We start from the raw sequence: 17,702 nt of genomic DNA, 5'->3' as shown, positions 1-17,702 counted from the left end.
TATCGGGGTTGTCTACATTATCCAATTACTCTTTGTAATTTAGCTATAACGTTTCAAGGAGTTGTCAGTGATTTCATTGTATCTGTTGGGTTGTATATAATGTTGCTCAAAATGATTGAGTGAGCTTCCAAAATAAGTGAAGATTTTCATTGTAACAGAATGCATTGTAATAGGCTTTGATTTACATTAAAGAAATGTATATACTCAACTGCAAGGCCATGGCTATTGTCACTGAGGTTCCTGGAGTTTCGTTGGCACAAAGGACTACCATGTAGTGCTGGATCATATTCTTGGGAGGTTCAGCAACAAAATTTTATTATGCTTTTAGCATCTGTAGAATTTAGGACATCATCAGATTTTCCATTTAGAAATTGTTCTGAAGTTTGATTCACATTTACCTATGTATTTGTTTTTTTAACTTGTCATTTTAGATGCAAACCACAACTTTAAGAGGTAGGAGTTGGGTTCAATAACAAATTCTATGACACTCCCACAGAGAATCCTTTCCTGTCTAAACACAGTCCCACTCTAGCTGCTTGTACCACTTTATCTTCAAGTTAGAACAAAAATGGCCAAATCTGGAAAGAGTGCTAACGAGCAATAAAATGCTAGAAATCAAGCTGAAGGGAAAAATTCAACTGTCTGGACTTAAATAATTCAAAGTAAATTCATATCAAAGAATCAAAGATAGAAATGCCATAGAGGGCTTCCCTGGTGGTGCAGTGGTTAAGAATACACCTGCCAATGCAGGGTACACGGGTTTGAGCCCTGGCCGGGGAAGATCCCACATGCTGCGGAGCAGCTAAGCCCATGTGCCACAACTACTGAGCCTGTGAGCTACAACTACTGAGCCCACATATCACAACTACTGAAGCCCACGTGCCTAGAGCCCATGCTCTGCAGCTATAGAAGCCCCTGCAATGAGAAGCCCGCGCACTGCACCCACCCGAAGAGTGGCCCCCACTCGCTGCAAGCAGAGAAAGCAGCGCACAGCAATGAAGAACCAAAGACAGCCAAAAATAAATTATTTTTTTAAATGACGGGAAATTTAGTACAACTGCCTCCATTTACAGATAAGTAAAAAATTCATTTATTCAGTGAATATTGAGTAAGTTGTGTGCCAGATCTGGAGATAGATATGTGAATACGGAATCTCAGCACTCAGGTATCTTTCAGTCCAGTAGTGAGGAAAAAGACAATACAATGAAAACGACCATAATTGTGATAAGTCTTTCAAAGGAAAAGTAAAACCAGATAAATGGTGGATTTGCCCTCACAGAACTAGTTGAGGTAGAGTAGAAACTAGAGCCAAGATTTCCTGACTCACTCAACCATCTAGAAACCATAAGAGTGACTGCAAAATACCCACACAGCACACTTCTGTTTTCATGAGCTCTTTGCTTCTGCTTTTAGAAAGCTAAAATTTTTTTCATGTTGCCAATTTAAAGAAGAAAGAAAAAAAGTTTGTCCTTTTATGGATGCAACTTTTTTTTGAAAATGAACTTGTGACAAATTTACTATTGGTGTTTCCTGTACAGCACAAAATTAACAAAGATCAAATCAGTAATGTTATTCACTTTCACATATTCCAGAGTACATTTTTAAAAGTAGTTTTGCTAAAGTTTTTTTTAATTTCTTTTTTATCTGTGATGTTGAAAAATAATTTTTGATAGCCCAGTAGTCAAAAAAGTACACATATGTGCTCTCCACAGATACAAGTTTCAGTGAATAATGCATATGTGACTTCTTTTCCAGTGTAAAAAAATTAAAACCATGATTTCAATATCATTAAATGGGTTAGTAACAGGTTTTTCTTCTTTTCTCACTGTTACGGAGAAAGTCAAACAGGAGAATGAGAATAATTGAGTTTGGAGCTAAAAGGAACTTTTCAAATGATCTTGATTTACACTTGAGGAAATTATGGCCTGGAGAAGTTATCTTTCCCATCAGTGAACCAGTAGCAGAGCAAGCATTAGAAAACTGGATTTGGGATGACCAAATTGGCTCTTTAGTATGTTGAGTGCCAAGGAATTACAATTCTTTAGGAATGTTTCCTCTTACCTGAGAAGATTATATATGAATCGCATGAACCCCCTTGAGTGTTTGATAAAGGTAAAGTCTGAGGATTAACTAAACTTCAGTGGCTTCCTACTGCCATTGGGTTGCATTAACTCTTTAGCTTTGATTTTTAGGACATTTCACAACATGGCCCAACCTAGCCTTGTCCGAACATCTTCCTGTCATAAACTCGCTCTAGCCCAAAGACTCTACTTTCATTCTTCAGTTGCCTTGTGCCTTGTGCTTTTTTTTTCAATGCTTACTTCCTTTATTTGTATAATTCACAATAAGTTTCTTGTACCTCAATTTTTTCAGATTCAGCATTCCAGACATGGTAACAAACACAGAATTGACCTTAAATAGAGACATAAAATGGTGATTTGCCTACACACTCTGACTTGAGGGAGGTTATAAAAGTGAAAACAACTAAAAAGTATTCCTTAACTCTTGGTTTTGGGCTCAAAATTTTACCATTTTGAGTACTGTCTTCTCCCTGGGGTTCTGTTAAAATCACAAATACATGAAAGGCTCATATTATCTAGGTTCAACGTACATGAGCTCTATTGCATTACTTTTATTTTGACTAGTGGAATTGGTTAGCATTAAAATCACTTTTCTTTCCTCTAGAAGGAAGAATGAACTTCAAGAGAAAACTGATCCCCATATACAGGCAAACCTCAGAGATAACGTGGGTTCAGTTCCAGACCACCACAATAAAGTGAATATCACAATAAAGCGAGTCACAGGAATTGTCCGATTTCCCAGTGCATATAAAAGTTATGTTTACACTACACTGTAGTCTATTAAGTGTGCAATAGCATTAGGTCTTTAAAAGATGAATATACCTTAATTAAAAAATACTTTATTGGGACTTCCCTGGTGGTGCAATGGCTAAGACTCTGAGCTCCCAATGCAGGTGGCCTGGGTTCAATCCCTGGTCAGGGAACTAGATCTCACATGCCTCAACTAAGAGTTCACATGCCACAACTAAAGATCCCACGTGCTGCAACTAACACCCGGTGCAGCAAAATATTTTTTAAAATAACAATCATCTAACAATGCAGGGTTGCCACAAAAACTCAATCTGTCTAAAAAAAAAGCGGACTTCCCTAATGGTGCAGTGGTTAAGAATCCGCCTGCCAATGCAGGGCACACGAGTTTGAGCCCTGGTCTGGGAAGATCCCACATGCCACAGAGCAACTAAGCCCACGAGCCACAACTACTAAGCTGGCGCACCACAACTACTGAGCCTGCACTCTAAAGCCCGCGAGCCACAACTACTGAGCCCATGTGCCTCTACTGAAGCCCACGCGCCTAGAGCCTGTGCTCCGCTCCGCAACAAGAGAAGCCACTGCAACGAGAAGCCCGTGCACTGCAATGAAGAGTAAGCCCCGCTCGCACAACTAGAGAAAGCCCACGCGTAGCAACGAAGACCCAACACAGCCAAAAATAAATAAATAAATAAATTTATTTTTTTAAAAAATAAAGCAATATCTGCTTAGGCATATCTTACTTTATTGTTCTTCACAGATACTGCATTTTTTACAAATTAAAGGTTGCAGCAACCCAGTGTCAACCATAAGCACCATTTTTCCAACAGCATTTGTTCACTTTACTGTTTTTTTCTAGTTTCATTAAGATATAATTGACATATAGCACTGTGTAAATTTAAGATGTAGAGCATAGTGATTTAACCTACATCCTTCATGAAATGATCACAATAAGTTTAGTGATCATCCATCATCTCATATAGATACAAAATTAAAGAAATAGAAAAAAAATTTTTCCTTGTGATGAAAACTCTTAGGATTTCCTCTCTTAATAATGTTCATATATAACATACAGCAGTGTTCATTGTATTTATCAGGTTGTACATTACATCTAATACTTATTTTTCTTATAACTGGAAGTTGTACCTTTTGATTGCCTTCATCCAATTCCCCCTCCCCCCAGCTCCACCACTGCCTCAAATCTCATCTCTTTTTCTCTGAGTTAGTTGATTTGTTTTTGAAGTATAGTTGACCTACAACACTATGTCAGTTCCTGGTACCCAACATAGTGATTCAATATTTCTATACACTTCAAAATGATCATCATGATAAGTCTAGTTATGATCTGTCACCATACAAAGACATTACATAACCATTGACTATTTTCCCCACATTTCACCTCTGTGACTCATTTATTTTGCAGCTGGAATTTTGTACCGCCTCACCTGTCACCTACTTCTCTCCTCCCCCTAGTCCCTTCCCCTCTGGCAACCACCTGTTTGTTCTCTAGATAATCTGCACTTCAAATGTTTTTGCTCATTTTTCCTACGTTACAATACTACACAGCCTTCAAAGTCTAGCTTAAATTTTACCTCCTCTGTGAAGTTTTCCCTTGCTATGGGCGTCAGAAACACTCTCTTTGGAACTGATGACTCTGGACCAGTTAGTGTTTATTATGTTCCCATAATTCTTGGTTTTGTTTCTTAGTTTCTCAGCTAGTGTACGCAGTCCTTAAGAACAAATGCCAGGGGCTTCCCTGGTGGTGCAGTGGTTAAGAATCTGCCTGCCAATGCAGGGGACACGGGTTTGAGCCCTGGCCTGGGAAGATCCCACATGCTGTGGAGCAAACAAGCCCGTGCGCCACAACTACTGAGCCTGTGCTCTAGAGCCCGTGAGCCCGCGCACAGCAACGAAGACCCAATGCGGCCAAAAATAAATTTAAAAATTTATTAAAAAAAAAAGAACAAATGCCATATTTTTCTTTTTCATTCTTTTTCATTTACTCTCACCACCACAAAAGCTAGTGTGAAACTTTACATACATAGGGGGAACTCAACATTTTATTTATTTTTAAATATTTATTTATCTTTGGCTGCATTGATTCTTAGTTGCGGCACGAGGGATTTTTGATGCGGTGCAGGAGCTTCTCTCTAGCTGTGGCGCATGGGCTTCAGAGCAGGCGGGCTCAGTAGTTGTGTCACTCGGGCTTAGTTGCCTGGCGGCATGTGGGATATTAAGCTCCCAGACCAGGGATCGAACCCACTTCCCCTGCATTGGAAGGTGGATCCTTAACCACTGGACCACCAGGGAAGTCCTGAGCCCAACATTTGAGTTGAGTGATAAAGTGAAGGAGAGCAATGAGAACGCTGTTATATCAGAATCATCTTTAAAGTAAGAACGTGTCTTGTAAGATCATCTAACTCCAAAATAACATGCATCCCAGATACTTCCAATCCTGGCCACCTCTGCTTAATGGCGGAGCTCAGCATTAGAATTCAGACTACCTTAGAAACAAACTCTCCCAAGAGAAGCTTGATATTTGGAAATATATCAATAGCCGTATTTGTCCTTTAGTCACATTTGAGAACCGTTCATAATAATAGTAATTGAGAAAACCAAAAAATGCTTCACAAAGAAAGCTGATACCTCACTATACCAGTCTGTCCAGTTATAAGGAATGAGTCAAACCACCGCACCTGCTGTTTAGGACAGGTGCCTATGGGCTGTCAGCTGCCCTCTGTCCCCAGCCCCATTCTAGGGCACAGGAAGGGGCAAGGATGCCACACTGGGGCGCCCTTCTCCATACCAGACTGGGAACCCAGAATGGCTCTGTACCCCCCAAACCAGATCCAGTCCCTGGGAGAATAGCTGCTTCTCTTCACAGAGGAATTCCCTACCGCAAGGCCGTACCACATTGTTAAGCATTTGGGGTGTGGTGTGGTTACCAAATCAGATCTCATACTCTGGGCAGAGGAGACTCACAGGGCCCCTCTGGGTAAATGCCGGTCGCGCTCCCACTCAGAGCTCCTGAACAGCACTTAGTTCCCGACACCCAGGAGTGCTGGGGAACCAGGGTGAACCACGAAGGTGCTGCAGGTTTGTTTTCTGTTTGACACACTGAGCGTCAGTTAATAAACAATTGTAGATTCTAAGGTGGAAAGGCATCCAGGACTGAGACAGACTATAATTTCTGACAAAGCCTGAATCATAAAGATAAATCAACACTGGAAGTACCCAAGCATGTTTCTGCCTAGCTCCAGTCTCGGTTACCCGTGCATGGCCCACCTATTAATTACAAATGGATTACACAAAGAAGGAAGGTACCAGAGAGAATGAAAACATGAAATCTTAAAGTCATTTCTGCTTGCTTGAGAACAACATCAGGATTTTTTCAAGGTGAGATCCCTTCCTTTTGCTAAACATTACGTTTAAATCCATCTGCACTGCGAAGGACAGACAGGGAAAGTGGATCAGTGGAGTTTAATATCCAGCCTGTGTCAATGGTCTAATCTCCCACTACTCAAGAGTGTGGCCAGGGGACCCACAGTAACCTGGAAACTTCTTAGGAATGCAGAATCTCGGGCCTCACCCAAGGCCCACTGAAAGGTAATTTGCATTTTCACAGGACCACCATCTGATTTGTATGAAAATTAAACTTTGAGAAGTTTTAAAGCAGGCTCTGAGTTCTCAATCTATGGCCTTAAATCCCCTAAGTTTCTTGGCCTAAGGAAAAGGAAACACTTACCCTCTTGTCACACGCAACTGTTCTGAAACCTAATGATGGTAAAAGCACTTTGAAAACTTAAAAATACTCTATGCAAAAAACATTCCCCTGCTCCGTGAACCGCAAAAACAAAGAGATCTCTGATAGGGTAAGGGGCCTTCCTCATCGAAAACAAAAAGAAGGCAGCTTCCATATTTAACGTGGCAGGAAGTCACCAGCTTTCTTTTTCTCAATATTTGTAGGGCTGTAAAGAACGTGGATGTTTATACGTTGTTTCCTTGTACAGATGTATATAGAATTTCTCTAGTCCTGAAGTGGAACTTCTGGGTATGAGGTATGTACATCTTCAAATGTATTAAGTATGGTGAAATCATTATCCAAAATAGGTTCTAAAAAATTAAATTTACACCAGCAATGTGTAGGAGTTCCTATATCCTCAACTTTTGCCCTTCTAATAAGAAAATAGTCTCAGTGTTGTTGTAATATGCATTTGTCTGATTCCTAGCAAGGTTGAGCAACTTTTCAAATGCTGGCTCTGAAGCCTGGGTTTGTACCTATTTTTTATCGCTTTGTATCTGTGTAACCTTGGGCAATCTATTTAAAGTCTCAGTTTCACAACTATAAAATGAAATTAAATGAGCTAATGCATGTTGCATGATCAGGCCACCCAAGATGGATATTCTCTTGCTCTCTGTACATCCCCTGCCCAACCAGTGCCTGCTTTGCCTCTGCCCTACCCGTATGACTGACCTTCCTAGTACTTGCCCCTGGCCCCAGCTAGTGAAAGCTTATCAGAGTCGTAACCACTGGACCTCCAGGGAACTCCCAGTGATGGCTGATCAAAGGTGTGATGAAGGGTGTGCTCCTCTGCTCCTCTGTTCCCTGTGCTCCTCTGTTTCCCTAGTAACTAATGAGCCTACCTGATGTCAATTCCCCTATAACTGGTAATTTTGCCCTCACCCCCAACCCAGCAAAGACTGCCACCATGTCCTGCTCACTGTCTGCCACACATGGTGGGATGTCGTTCCAGGACCTTGCTTCAGACGTGTAAGCTCCCCCTTATCCATTAAACCATTGATGTCTCTGTTGCTGACTCCAGGCTCTAGGCCTGAGAGGTACAGCCCAACACATGTAGAGCACATAGAAAAGAGACTGGCATAACAAGATGCCCAAGATTCAGCTGATATATTTCCTGCCCTAGATATGGAATCGGCCATTTTCTCAGAGTTCTTTGTACCAGGATATGGTATTTAGAGATCACAACCTAAAGTCTATGGATGCTAATTGCCCATGTGTTTTCATTGCTTCAAAGACTTTTAGTGAACAAAGATAGAAAATATGATAAAACAAAGATAACAAAAGATAGAAAACAAAAGAGAAAATACAACATGAATTTATATCAATAATTCCAACTAAAATTTAAGATGACAGGTTTTCACATATTTCTTAAATTTTATATTTGATCCTTTTTTTCTTAAATTGAAAACCTTGGCTCCTGAGAACATTAATATAATTATTTAGTTACTTTATCCCACTAAATCTACACTAGCTTCAAGATACAGTAATAATTTTATTAACACTATGATTACTGAAAACAATGTTTTAAAAAATTTCTTTGCAAAAAAAAATTTTAAAAAGAAAAAACAAACAAACAAAAAGAATAAAAAATTTCTTTGCAGTTCTTTTTGTCCTTGGGCAATATTTCATGAGGGAGATAGAGTCAATTGGGTTTTCAACAAGGACACCAAGGCGATTCAATAGGAGAACAATAGTCTTTTCAACAAATGGTGCTGGGACAACAATAGCCACAAACAAACGGATAAAATTGGACCCTTGCCTTATATCATATATAAAAATAAACTCAAAATTGATAAAGACCTAAATGCAAGAGCCAAAACTATAAAACCCTTTGAAGAAAACATGGGCATAAATCTCCATGACCTTAGATTTGGCAATGAATTCTTAGATATGACACCAAAAGCACAAGCAACAAAAGAAGTAGATTAATCGTACTTCATCTAAATTTAAAACTTGTGTGCTTCAAAAGGCACTATCAAGAAAGTTAAAAACACAATTCATAGACTGGGAGAAAATATTTGCAAATCATATATCTGATAAAGGACTTGTATCTAGAATTATATCAAGATCTCTTACAAATAATAGTAAGAAATAAATATTTTTTTAAATGGGCAAAAAGAGATCTCATATTAAATGTTCTTTGACGGATGGTTACCGGAGGCAGGGGGTGGTGGGTGGGGTGCGTGAAACGGGTGAACAGAGTCAAAAGGTACAAACTTCCAGTTATAAAATAAATTAGTCATGGGGATGTAATGCAGAGCATGGCCACTATAATTAATAATACTGTATTACATATTTGAAAGTTGCTAAGAAAGTAAATCTTAAAAGTTTCCATCGTAAAGAAAAAAAAGTCTGTAACTATGTATGGGGATGGATGTTAACTAGAATTATTGTGGTGATCATTTTGCAGCATATATACAAGTATTGAATCATTATGTTGCACACCTGGACTAATATAGTGTTGTATGTCAATTATACCTCAATTTTTTAAATGTTCTTACTAAAATAAAATAAAATAAAAATAAGCACAGGATCTGCATAGATATTTCACCAAAGTAGATACACGCTCAGCCAATAAGCACATGAAAATCATTCGCCATCAGGGAAATTCAAACTTAAACCACAGTGAGATACCGCTTCACACCCACTAGGAGGGCTGGAATCAAAAAGACAATAATAACAAATGTTGACAAGGATTTAGAGAAATTGGAACCCTCATACACTGGTGGGGATGTAAAGCTGCTTTGGAAAACAATCTGGCAGTCCTCAAAAAAGTTAAACAAAGACTTAACAATTTGACCAAGCAATTCTACTCCTACGTATATATCCAAGAGAAATGGAAACGTACGTCCACTCAAAAACTTGTACACAAATGTTTATAGCAGCATCATCCACAATAGTCAAAGGTAGAAACAACCCAAATCTCCATCAGTTCATGAGTGGATTCACAAAACATGGTATATCCCTATAATGGAATATTGTTCAGCTGTAAGAAGGAATGAAGTGTTTATAACTGCCACAACATGGATGAAGCCAGTCACAAAATACCACTATCAAATGATTCCATTTATATGCAATGTCCACAATGGGCAAATACATAGAAACAGAAAGTATATTAGTGATTGCTTTAGGCTATAAAGCGAGGGGGGATAATTGAGTGATAATTGCCAAAGGGTGCTAGATTTCTTTTTGAGGTGATAAAAATGTTGTGATTGTGGTGATGGTTGTACAGCTCTGAATATCCTCAAAACTGCTTAATTTTTCACTTTAATAAAATGGGTGAGTTGTATGGTATGTGAATTATATCTTAATAAAGCTGTTAGGAAAAAAAAGAAAGAAAGAAAGAAAGAAAAGGCTGAAAATCAAAATCAAATGGAACAAATGAACCTAACTGTGTAACAAATTAGTGGCATAATCACAGAGAGGAATTTCAGGTGATTGATTGATTATTTTTTTGGCCACACCGTGGGCATGGGGGATCTTGGTTCCTGACCAGGGATTGAACCCGTGTCCCCTGCATCGGGTTAGGGTTAAGGTTAACACTGGACTGCCAGGGAAGTCCCTCAGGTGGTTTATATATATATATGTTTATTTCTGAACTTTCAGTTCTCTTCCATTGATCTATATGACTAGCTTTACACCAGTCCCAGAATGTAGATTACTTGTTATGTAGTAAGTTTTGAAATCAGGAGGTGTGAGTCATTTAACCTTGTTCTTTTTCAAGATTATTTTGGGTATTCTGTGTTCCTTGAGTTTTTATATGAATTTTAGAATCTGGTTGTTAATTGCTACAAAGAAGTCAGCTGGCATTCTAGTAGGGATAGTGTTGAATCTGTAGCTTGGGAAGCATTGCCATTTTAACAATATTAAGTCTTCCAATCCATGAACATGAGATATCCTTTCATTTATTAGGTTTTCTCTCATTTCTTTCAACAATGTTTTGTAGTTTTCAAAGTATATGTTTTGCACTTATGTTAAATTTATTCCTAAGCACTTTATTCTCTTTGATTCCATTATAAATGAAATTGTTTTCTTTTCTTTTTTTTTTTAATCACACCCCAGGGCTTGCAGGATCTTAGTTCCCCGACCAGGGATTGAACCTGCACCCTTGGCAGTGAAAGTGCAGAGTCCTAATCACTGGACTGCCAGGAAATTCCCGAAATTGTTTCCTTAATTTCAATTTTTTGCTTGCTCAGTGCTACTATATAGAAAAATGATTTGTTTCTGTATATTGCCTTGTGTCCTGCAAACTTACTAAACTCTAATATTATTAGTTCTAACAGTTTTTTTTTGGGGGGTGATTCCTTAGGATTTTCCACATACAAGATTGTTTTCTGCAAATAAAAATAATCTTAGTTCTTTCCTTTCCAATATGAATGTCTTTTCTTTTTTTGTCTAATTACTCTGGTTAGAACCTCCAGTAGAGTATTGACTAGAAGTGGCAACAGTGGACATCATTATCTTGTTTCTGATCTTAGGAGAAAGGCATTCAGCCTTTTACCATTAAGTATGATGTTAGCTGTGGGTTTTTGTAATGCATTTGTTGAGGATTTCTGCATCTAAATTCGTAAGAGATCTGGGTGGAGTTTTCATTTCTTGAGATGTATTTGTCTTGTTTTGGTATAACCAGGATAGGATAATACTAGCTTTATAGAATGAAATGGGAAGAGTTCCTTCCTCTTCTATTTCCTGGAAGAGTTTATGAAGAACTGGTGTTAATTCTTTAAATGTTTGGTAGAATTCACCAGTGAATGGTAATCCTTTTGCAATTTATACATATATGAAATCATTACATTGTACACCTTAAACTTACACAATGTTATATGTCAATTACATCTCAATAAAGCTACAGGGAAGGGACATCCCTGGTGGTGTACTGGTTAAGAATCCGCCTGCCAATGCAGGGGACATGGGTTTGAGCCCTGGTCCGGGATGATCCCACATGCCACAGAGCAACTAAGCCTGTGAGCCACAACTACTGAGCCAGCATGCCACAACTACTGAAGCCCGAGCGCCGAGAGCCTGTGCTCCACAACAAGAGAAGCCACCGCAATGAGAAGCCTGCACACCACAACAAAGAGTAGCCCCCGCTTGCCGCAATGAGAGAAAGCCCGCATGCAAGGACCCAACGCAGCCAAAAATAAATAAATAAATAAATAAATATTTTTAAAAAGCTGCGGGGAGAAAAGAATTCACCCAGGCCATCTGGGTCTGGATTTTTCTTTATTGATAGTTTTTTAAAATTACAAATTCTATCTATTTACTTGTTAGCTTTTCTGTCTTCTTGACTCAGTTTATGTCTTTTAAGAAATGTGTCCATTTTATCTGTTACCTAATTTATTGGCATACAATTGTTCATAATATTCTTTCACAATCCTTTTTATTTCTGTAAGATGAGTAATAATGTCCCTCTTACATTTGAGCCTTCTCTCTTTTTCTTGATCAATCTAGCTAAAGGTTGGTCAACTTGATTGTTCTTTTCAAAGAAGCAACTTTAAAAAATATATATATATTTATTTATTTATTTATGGCTGTGTTGGGTCTTCATTGCTTCTCTTGCTGCAGAGCATGGGCTCTAGGTGCGTGGGCTTCAGTAGTGGTGGCACGCAGACTCAGTAGTTGTGGCTTGCGGACTCTAGAGTGCAGGCTCAGTAGTTGTGGTGCACGGGCTTATTTGCTCTGCAGCATGTGGGATCTTCCTGGACCAGGGATCAAACCCATGTCCCCTGTATTGGCAGGCGGATTCTTAACGACTTTGCCTCCAGGGAAGTCCCCAACTTTCAAGTTTATTTTTGCTATTGTTTTTCTATTTTCTACTCCTTTAATTTCTGCTGTATAGCCATTGGTATTCTTGGCTTGCTTGTCTGAGCATGGAACCTTTGCTTTATGAATGAGCTAGAGCGAGGGGAATCAGACCTTAGTATTCTCAGTGTGCCAACCCCAAGGTAGAGCCTCTGTCCCATGAGTGGGAGGTGGGTGGAAGATGGGAGCCTTATGTCTTGGCAGCATCCATCTGGAGTGAAGGTTCCATCACCCTGAGTTGGGAGAAGGGAGGGAGTGGGTTCAGAGGCCACAGATTCTCATTGCTCTTACCAAATTTTAGTACGTTTTCCTGAATAAATGTTTTTGCATTTGCTACATGGCCTAAAGACGATCTCGAGAGAATTGAATATTTTAAGTGATTTTCACCAGTTTTACTGTGGAGTGAAACCATGAAGATCCTCACATTACCATGCCAGAAATAGACCCCTGGGGGTTGCTTTCTAATTTTTTAGTTTGATTTTATAACTATATGGCACATTTACATGATTCTAAAGTCAAATCTATTGAACAATGTATATTCAGAGAAATCCAGTGTCTATTCTTATCCTTTCTACTCTGTTGCCTCTTCCTACTGATAAGACTAAAACATTTAAAAATATTAGATACAATTAATACACGATAACATTCACCCTTTAAAGTGTACAATTCAGTGGTTTTTAGTATATTTACAAAGTTGACAACTATCATCACTATCTAATTTCAGAATATTTTATCTTCCCCCAAAGAAATCCCATAGCAGTTAGCAGCCACTCCCCATTTTCCCTTCCCCCTAACTCTGGCAAACACTAATCTACTTTCTTTCTCTCTGGACTTGCCTATTCTGGACTTTTCATATCAATGGAATAATATAATATATGGCCTTCTGTGACTGACTACTTTCACTTGCACAATGTATTCAGGGTTCATTTATTTTGTAGTATGAATCAATATGTTTTCTTCTTCTTTTTTTATTCAAACAGAAAGTCACAAAAATTATAATCATCCTCATCAGTTCACTCAATATGTCTTCTTTTTTAACGACTAAATAATATTCCATTGTTTGTACATAACACAATTTGTTTACTCATTCATCAGTTGATGGGTTTTTTCCATTTTTTGGCTATTATGAATAGTGCTGCTATGAACATTCATGTTGAAGTTTCTGTGTGGACATACGTGTTTTCTTTTCTTTTGGGTATATGTCTAGGAGTGGAATTGCTCGGTTATAGATAACATTTCTGAAAAAGTTTTTGTTTTGTTCTTCCATAGACAGATAGAGGTAGAGATATAAATATTATACATATATCATCACTTTCTTAGGCAAGCACTTTCTTATGGTAGCACTGCATACATATTTTTTTCTTCTCTTTGCTTTTTTCACTTAAAATATATCCTGCAAAACAAAATAAAAATTTCATATGCTAGGCATCAGTCCGTTTCAGTATACAGATATTCCTTGCTTCTTTTTACCGTTGCCTAATCAGGATGTGCCATGATTATTCAACCAGTAACATATTCACGGACATTTGGGTTGTTTCACAGTCTCTTGCTGTTTCAAAGTGAACTGGAATAAATTCCCTTATGTATATATCTTTAATTTTTTTTAAAAAATTTTTTGGCCACACTATGCAGCTTGTGGAATCTTAGTTCCCCGACCAGAGATCAAATCCATGCCCCAGCAGAGAAAGCACTGAGTCCTAACCACTGGACCACCAGGGAATTCCCTATCGTTTCATATTTTTGCACATGTATTTTGAGATAAATTCTTGGAACTGAGATTTCGGGGTTAAAGGATAAATGCAGTCTTCTCAAATTCCTTTCCACTGAGGTTTCCCTACATTATATTGCTAGCCAGTATCCCTATGTGGTTACTTTTTATAATGTACTATATATGATTAAAAAAAATAATGTGTATTTTTTAGTTTGTGGCGCCAGTTCTGTGTTTGTTACCTTGATCAAATTGTTAATTATGCTGTTTAAATCTAGATTCTTATTAATTTTCAAACTTCTTGATAGAAGTTTATGGGTTTGTAAGTTTCTAAGTTTCTTCTAATATTTCTACATGTTTTTGCTTTAAACATTTTGAGACTATGTTTAGGTGTATTCAAATTATACCTTTTTTTTTTTACTTTTTTAAACTTTATTTATTTTTTACTTTTTTTTTGCTTTTTTTTAATTGGAGTATAGTTGCTTTACAATATTGTGTTAGTTTCTGCTGTACAGCAAAGTATATAAGTTATACATATACATATTCAAATTATACCCTTTCTGATAGCTTTTTTCCGCTATGTAGTGTCTATTCTAATCTCTGATAATGCTTTCTGACTTTATTATATTTCATGTGGAATATATATTTATATATATATGTATTCACCTTTCTTTTGGGTGCTGTTTATGTGGTGTCTTTTTATAAAAAATTATTTATTTATTTATTTATTTATTTATGTCTCCGTTGGGTCTTTGTTGCTGTGCGCAGGCTTCCTCTAGTTGTGGCGAGCAGGGCTACTCTTCATTGCTGTATGCTGGCTTCTCATTGTGGTGGCTTCTCTTGTTGCAGAGCACAGGCTTTAGGCGCGCGGGCTTCAGTAGCTGTGGCACATGGGCTTAGTTGCTCTGAGGTATGTGGGATCTTCCCGTACCAGGGCTTGAACCCGTGTCCCCTGAAATGGCAGGTGGATTCTTAACCACTGCGCCACCAGGGAAGTCCTGGTATCTTTTTCTATCTCTTTATGTTCAATCTTTCTATGTTATTATGTTTCAAGTATCTATTTTAAACACCATATACTTGAAATTTGAATATGTTTTTATGTAGTTAAAAAACTATGCTTAGTACATTTATATATATTATTATTAGTGATGTTTTGGAATTTATTTCTACTATCATATTTATCGTTTTCTGTTTACCATGTATTTTAAATTTTATCATTTTTTAATTATTTTATTTTGCTTATATTTACCTCCTATTCCTGCCTTCTACTGGACTGTTGGGTTATGAAATTTCTGAGCTTTTTTACGGAAAATATGGAAAAAATCTATCTCAGCAGCATGATATTTTCTTTAGTATAATTTTTACCATTTTTTTTCTTCAGAAATTGGAGACCATCTTTCCATTTAGTTTTTTCCTTTCCTCCCAGGTTAGGGATAACTTGAGAGGAGCTTATTTTGTAGAAGTTAGTATAAAATTATTTTTATTTCTAAACCATAATTTAAGTACATGTAAAGCACACAAAACTGTAGCTTACAATGTATGAAGCTTTTGGAAAAAAATTTATCTTGATCTTTTGTACTGTAAAAATATTTTCTAAATATCATCAAAAGAGAGACTCTTTCGAATATCCCTATTATCAGGAAATACACACTAAAATATTTAGGGGTGAAGACTCCTTATGTATGTAACTTTTCTGCAAATGGTTCAGGAAAATAATTATAGATAGAAAGAGTTATTAGAAAGAAAGAGAGAGAATGATAAAAGTGAATGATATAAAATGTTCATATTAGGTAAATCAGGGTAAAGGGTATATGACTGTTTTGGTACTATTTTTATATTTGCAACATTCTATAACTTTGAAATTATTTTAAAGAAAAAATATTTAAAACTATATTTGGAGAACTCTAAATAGAAAGAAAAATTTTAAAACTCTATATTTAGCAAAATATTTAAAAGAAAGTTTCTTTTTGTATGAAAATTTCCATTCACATTAAGTAAAAAAAAGTGAATACATTAATATTTTTGATGATCATTCGGTGCCACCCAGTGTTCAATTTCTGCAAGTGCTAATCTTACAAATTTAAACCCAACTGTATTTGGAAATGACTTTTTGTTGATTTCTTTATGCTGGCAACATAAGACTATAAAAACAATGTATGTGATCAAAATTAGTAAAAAGAAATCTATTAAATATGAAAAAAGAGTCATGCATTGTGATATCAAATGCAGATTTCTGCCTCCCTTGAACTTTAAAAAAAAAAATATATATATATATATATATATTTATTTATTTATTTGGCTGCACTGGGTCTTAGCTGAGTTATGTGGGATCTAGTCCCCAGACCAGGGATTGAACCCGGGCCCCCTGCATTGGGAGCTCAGCATCTTAGACACTGGACCACCAGGGAAGTCCCTGCCTCCCTTGAATTTTAGCAAAAATGTGAGAGGACATCAAAGTAGCTGGAGCATACAAGAAGCCTCTGATCAGTCACAGACTAGTCAAAACTAGGGATTTACACATAATCCATAATAATTACAGGGCATAAAATTTATTATTCAGAACATCCATATACTGGAGTGAATTGCTCACAGCAGAAAACTAGTAGCTTTTTTTTCTTTTTCTCTAAACAACAGATGTAGTTTTTTTTTAAAGCAAATTAAATTCCATTATAACAAAAGAACAAAGTGGATTTAACATTTGACTTAAGATAATTCAGTATCATACTTTTTTTAAAATTTTATAAGTTTATTTATTTATTTATTTTTGGCTGCATTGGGTCTTTGTTGCTGCGCGTGGGTTTTCTCTAGCTGCGGCGAGCAAGGGCTACTCTTCGTTGCAGTGCGCGGGGTTCCTATTGCAGTGGCTTCTGTTGTTGCGGAGACTGGGCTCTAGGCACGTGGGCTTCTGTAGTTGTGGCACGCAGGCTCAGTAGTTGTGGCTCATGGGCTTGGTTGCTCTGTGACATGTGGGATCTTCCCAGACCAGGGCTCGAACCCGTGTCCCCTACAATGGCAGGCAGATTCTTAACCACTGCGCCACCAGTGAAGTCCCTTAGTATCATACATTTTTAAAGAAATATAATACTTTAGGGATTTCCCTGGTGGTTCAGTGATTAAGACTCCGTGCTCCCAATGCAAGGGGCCCGGGTTCAGTCTTGGTCAGGGAACTAGATCTTGCATACCGCAACTAAAGAACCCACACGCCACAACGAAGATTCTGCGTGCAGCAGCTAAGATCCAGTGTAGCCAAATAAATAAATATTATTTAAAAAGAGAAATATAATACTTTAAAACAAATATCAAAAATTTATCTGCTTTAACACACGACTCATGCTAATGATGTTTTAGTCTTCTTCACGGGTTGTGGCTAAGATCCAAATTGTGCAAGAATCCTCAGAAAAATCAGGATGTTAAACATTGAGTTCAATTTAGATATCCTCAGTGTCTTCATCATCTCCAACATTTAACTGGATTTTGGCATCATCTCTGGGAACAAATGTAACTGCCTTTGACTGTAGCTTGTCTTGGAAGCTCAACATATGCCTGCAGATGCCTTTATGTG

This window comes from Delphinus delphis, chromosome 4 (assembly GCF_949987515.2).
Source record: "Delphinus delphis chromosome 4, mDelDel1.2, whole genome shotgun sequence".
Taxonomy (NCBI): domain Eukaryota; kingdom Metazoa; phylum Chordata; class Mammalia; order Artiodactyla; family Delphinidae; genus Delphinus; species Delphinus delphis.
This window is presented reverse-complemented; position numbering follows the sequence as displayed.